Source organism: Notechis scutatus, chromosome 1 (assembly GCF_049901735.1).
Source record: "Notechis scutatus isolate UNSWTSFEM ecotype Mainland chromosome 1, rNotScu1.2, whole genome shotgun sequence".
NCBI lineage: Eukaryota > Metazoa > Chordata > Lepidosauria > Squamata > Elapidae > Notechis > Notechis scutatus.
Window position 1 is genome coordinate 160,136,739 of NC_142009.1, and position 6,000 is coordinate 160,142,738.

A 6,000-nucleotide genomic window follows, 5' to 3' on the forward strand; every position below is an offset into this window, starting at 1 on the left:
TTTGTTCTCTTGTAACAAAGTTTTAGCTACAATGTATCTTTCATAAGCCTTGTTAAAATTCCACTATCATTTTTTTTTTTAAGTTCCAGGTGGTCTCCTCCATTTTCCAGATTCCACTCTCTTTTTTCCTTTTTCCCTCCGCTGCTTTCTTTTTTTTTAAAAGAAAGTTTTTAAATTATCCAAGAATCTTTTATCCCTTTGACACTTTATTTTCAGCTAGAAATAGCCTATTAATGTCAAAGTGGATTAGTATCAATTTCTTATTCAAATCTCTTCTTCTTCATGTTCCAAGTCAGTTAAAACTGTCGATGTTAGAGTAAAAAAAAAAAAGCCAGTTCTGTTTCCTTTCCCTTTCTCTTTCGCAGCTTAAAATCTTTTTTAGGAATAGTATTAGTCTTTAAAATTCAGGTTCCAGGTACCTTAAATAGATGTTCTCCATTCAGCCTGGTCAGTCAAACTTTCTCCTTTAAACTTCCTCCTGCACAATCTTGTCTGGTCGGGTTCTTCTTTGAGGTGGCCATTTCTGACCGCTGCAACCGCCTTTGGGAAAGGGAGTGATGGCCAGCTGAGGAGGAGAGATACGACTCTCCTCAACCCCGCTGACGGCTCCCCCTTCTTCACCACCTCTACGGGGTGGCTTCAGCCCCAAATCTGGGCGGCTCGGGGCGCTCCAGCGGCGAGCACGGATCAAAACCACGGATGATCGCGATTTCAGTCCGTCACCAAAGAAGCTCAAACCAGAAGTCTATTCTTCATGTATTTTAGTCTCCAGCCCCCTAATCATCTTTGTTTCTCTGCACTCTTTCTAGAATCTCAACATTGTTTTTATAAAATGGTGTTCAAAACTAGATACAATATTCTAAGTATGGTCTTATTAAGATTTTATAAAGTGATACAAATACTTCAAGATAATACTTTATCTTGATTCTATCCTTCTGTTAATGCAACCTAGGATTGCATTGGCTTTTTTGACTGATGCTGCATACTGCTCCTCATGTCCACTAGGACTCCAAGATCCCTCTCACAGATACTGCTAATGAGACAGGTCTCACCTAATCTGTACCTGTACATTTGTTGTTTTCTTGCCTAAATGTAAAACTTTACTTTTCTCTACTTTGAACTTCATTTTGTTAGATAGGGACCAATGGTCAAGTTGGATGAGATCCATCTGGATCTTGTGCCCATCTTCTGGAGAGTTGAATGTTGACTATTCTTGCCAGTTTAGTGTCATCTGCATGAGTTCCCTTTCTATTATCTCATGTAAACTGTTTATGAAGATGTTGAAGAGTACTGGGTCTAAGACATAACCTTGGGTACCCCGCCACTTATTTCCCTCTACATAGATGTACTTCCATTAAGGACTATATATTGAGTGTGGTTTTGTCAGCCAGTTACAAATCTATCTGGTGGTGATGCTATCTATCCCACATTTTTTAGCTTACCAAGAAATAGGTTGCGATCTACTTTGTCAAATGCCTTACTAAAATCCAAGTATACTATGTCCACTAATTTTGCTGGTCCACTAATTTAGTCACTTTAGTCACATCCCCCACAAGAGGGATGATTTGAATCAGTAAAAAATTGCCCCAATCACCCCTGGTTGCTATTATTATTATGCCAAGCCACGCTCACAGAGTCAGTAGGGAAAAAATGTGAATTTCACCCCTGATCTAGTCCAACCCCCTGCCCAAGCAGAAGACCCTACCTCAAACACCAAAAGATCAGTCAGGAAAATTAATGAAATGATTGGTTTGGCATGTTCTGTTTTGACAAACCCGTATTAGCTTCTGATTATAACTTTGCTTGCTTCTAGGTATTCACAGATCTGTTGTTTAATTATCTTTTCCAGGATTTTCCCAGGTATTGATGCCAGGCTGGTTGATCTGTACTTTCCTGAATCTGTTTTGTTTCCTATTTTGAAGATGGGAACCACATCAGCGCTTTTCCAGTCATCTGGTAGTTCCCTGGTGCTCCAGGATCTTTAAAAGATAGGGTTCAACGATACAATGCTGTGTCTGCAACACAATCCTTTCAATAGAATACTCTACACCAATTTGCACCACCCAGGTGACACAGATGAACCTCCAGGTGACCTTAACAACCCGCTAAAAGAATGCAAATGACCAGCTGTCTGCAAGGAGTATAAATCCTTCCATTTCTCACCATCCAGTCAGAGCTGAAGAAGCTTCTTGGATGAGAAGCGAAACATCTTCAAAGAAAAACCAGAAAGTCCAGTTGTTTCTTGGAAGGAAAAAAAAAGCACCTTTGAGACACCTATGAGCTAGATGATGAGAATCTCCATAGACATATGGTTCATTGGTTCTGGGATCACATCTGACAGTTCCTTCAGGACTCCAGAATATCAGGTCCCAGTGATCTGAACTCATCTAGAGAGAACAGGTGTTCTCTTACTATTTTCTTGCTTATTTTAATGTTTATTCCTAGTCTGTCTTTTATGGTTATGTTTTTGGTAGGTTGGGCTGCATTCTCTTTTTGTGTGAAGACAAATGCAAAGAGTGAATTAAGCAGGTCTGTTTTCTCTCTCTTGCCTGTTACTTTCTTGCCATCTTCTCTCATTAGTGGACTAATGGTTTTCTTCACTTTTTCTTGTTCTTTATATGTTGAAAGAAACTTTTTAATTTATTTTTGACATTTGTTACTTCATTCTGAACCTTAGCTTTCCTGACTTCATCTTTGCAAATTCAGGCCTGTTTTATCTCCCAAGAAACACCAGAGGCACTGAAAATTAAGACAGCCAAAAACATCATTATTAGTGAAATCTGTGTGATCATATGTTCATAAAATTCAATTTAAGGACACACGCATGTTGTCAAGAATATCAAACTGCTACATAATGCCTTCACAGAGAGGCTATGATATCCACAGACATCTACAGAAAGAAAGAAGAAAATCTGAAGATTAACAAAACCTTGTTACCAGCCTTGTACCACCCAAAGATCCTGGAATCATCTCCCCACATGGACAAATCAGAAAATAGCCTTGGGCAAGAACCCAATCAGGATTCAGCTGGTCAGCCTGAACAATCAGGATCCAGCACAAAAAATAATCAGAAATCAGCATTCCAAAAATGACCAGTGAGAAGCTGGCATGAACCAAATAATAACAGAATAACAGATTTGGAAGGGACCTTGTAGGTCATCTAGTCCAGGGGTGAAATTCAACCACCCCGGCCCACCTTGGGAGAAATGGTAGGGATGATTTGAATCAGTAAAAAATTGCCCCAATCACCCCTGGTTGCTATTATTATTATACCAAGCCACGCCCACAGAGTCAGTAGGGAAAAAAATTGAATTTCACCCCTGATCTAGTCCAACCCCCTGCCCAAGCAGAAGACCCTACCTCAAACACCAAAAGATCAGTCAGGAATCAACACCATGAAAACAACCAATAAAGACTGGGCACAAAGAAAGAAACAGTCATAAAACAGCCTTCACCAACCTACACCAATAGGAAACCATCTTGGTTAAAAACTATTCAGAACTCTGGACACCTGGCTGTAAAGACAGGAGCCCAGTCAATTCCTCCTCAGCTTTCTTGGTCTGTGCAGCAGTGTACAGTAGCTTGCCTCTGAAGATACCAGTTAATAGTTGTTGGCAAAACATCAGGAAATCTGATATCTTTTCTTTTTTGGAAAAATACTTTATTAGTTTTACCTTTAAAAGAACAACACAACTACAAATTTGACAACAAAAAGAAAAGGGGGGGGGGGGGGGGGGGGGGGGATAGCCTTGAGGAGGGGGGGGGGGGGGGAAACCCTGGGGGGGGGAAGGGGAACTAAGGGGGGAAGTAGGGAAAACAGTTAAAAGAAACCATAGTTGTGACTGCTGTAAGATCCTTCTCTTCAAAAGTTCAGGGCGGTGCTGTTCTTTAACACTTACAAATTTTCCTAGAGATGATCTAAGGTTAGCCAATAACCAGATCCAATTTTGCAATATGAAGCTTCTTTATTTGTGCGGTTTTTTTGTGTAAAATTTTACCTTGTCAGAGAATGCTCAATTAGCTAGGTAGAAATAGTAAATACATCTGTTACTTATTGAAGACCATATCTGAGACAAAGAAGGTATTCTTTCCTAGTTCAGAGTCTTTTGGAGAGTCTGGAAAAGAGCTGGAAACATTTCCATCTCTGAGCCCACCTTGAACTGTTTTGGAGTCCTCTTAAGGGTCAGCAGGGAAAGCCAGTGCTCTTGCCAGGGGTACTTGACAGTCTGCAAGCTGACTAAATACTGAATGGGGTCAGGTGCAGTAATATTTCTGCTTGCACTTCTTGGTGTTGGCAGCTGGAGAACAAGTGAGCATGTTGCATTTACATAGCTAGCTGGCTGCAAAGAGCTTTTCTGCAGAAGACTGATAAAACCAGTGGAAAGTAATCTTTTTTTACTGCTACCCATGCTCAACAAATCCATAATCCTTCATATAGCGAGTGATAAGCTTCATGTTTTGGTATATGATTCAGAAGTCATCCATAACTCTAAACCATATTGATCTTTTCACTGTAATACCATACACAAAAATGAATATTAAACCAAAACAAGGCAATAATAGGAAACCCCATATCATATGGGTAAATATCTCCATACCATTTTATACTTGTAACATAATAAAATTCATCACCAATTTTTTCCAAAGGATTCTCTTGGATGTCCAATAAGAAAATAAACCTTTTGCTGAACAGTCTTATGTAAAAATGGTACAAAATGATCCTTTGTACCCCTAGTTATTTATTTCTTAATACAAAATATCCCAGTTGTTTATTCCAGAATTCTTGGAGATAACTAATATTCACCTTAATAATATTCTTTAACTTTTTATTTAAATATACTATAGATTTAGAATAATCCAAAATACATTTAGATAAATTTTAGACAGATACATTTAGATTTTAGATAAATGTACAGGTATCAGAACCAAGTAATGATCTTAGCACTTAGGACAGGAATAGGAAATCAAACTATGCATCAAAGGCTCTTTAGAAAATTCCATCTTAAATAATTTTGGGAGCATTAAAGATGGGAGCAAGCCTTGTTCTAAGGAGAGACTAATCTACAGAGCCAGCTGGGGAAGAGCAAGACTCCTGGCTTTCATTCTTCTCACTTTACGGAAGTGGAATATAAGCAAGAACCTCTCCCAGGAAGAACATACTGGAAGGGCCAATTTGGATAATAAACCTAATTCAACTCTACTACATTATGCAAAAAAGTATATGCTTATTAACTAAGCAATACATCAACAGCACCAACAAACAAGGTCATTACTTAACTTATGAGAAATCCAAAGTTGTAACTTGACCATTCTTCTATACCAGTCAGAAGAGATCCATAATAAACAAATTCTAAGCTCCAGAACAACCCCATTTAATTCATTCTGTGAACTACAACCAATAGTGAAGCAGTCCAAGAGGAAAGTGATACAGAGGAGGCAAGACTAAACACCTGATCTGGATTCAGCAGCAACAACAATGACAATAAATTCCTGGACACAAAGCACTACTGATTCTAAAATATTATGTGTTGTGGGCTTTTAATTTTCTTTGCTACTTGTGGTTTATTGTAAATCCCTATATATTAGCCTTGAATTGAAATACTGATCTTAGAGGACAGACAGTTTTGCAAATAATAAGCTTATAATACAGCATTTTACTTCCACAATGCTTATTTTGTCAGAATTCAAATTGTTATTAATAAGTCAATGTGGTTTAAACAGTTATCTTGCTTTTTTTTCATTTGGAAAGTTGACATTTTATCAAAACAGATAAATTACTGTTCATATACGTTCAGATCATGTTAACCCTCTTCATGGTTCTAATGAGACGTTGCCTATTCTTCATGAAATTTTAATATGCACTTTTCTGGCAGAAAGTGGCTTTCAGTTATGATCCCTGAATCTACTGCCAACCTCTATGATTCCTTCTTCTACAATGAAACCACCAAGGAATTTAATAGCAGTATTAAATTTCGGTTTCATTCAAGATGGATGAATCTT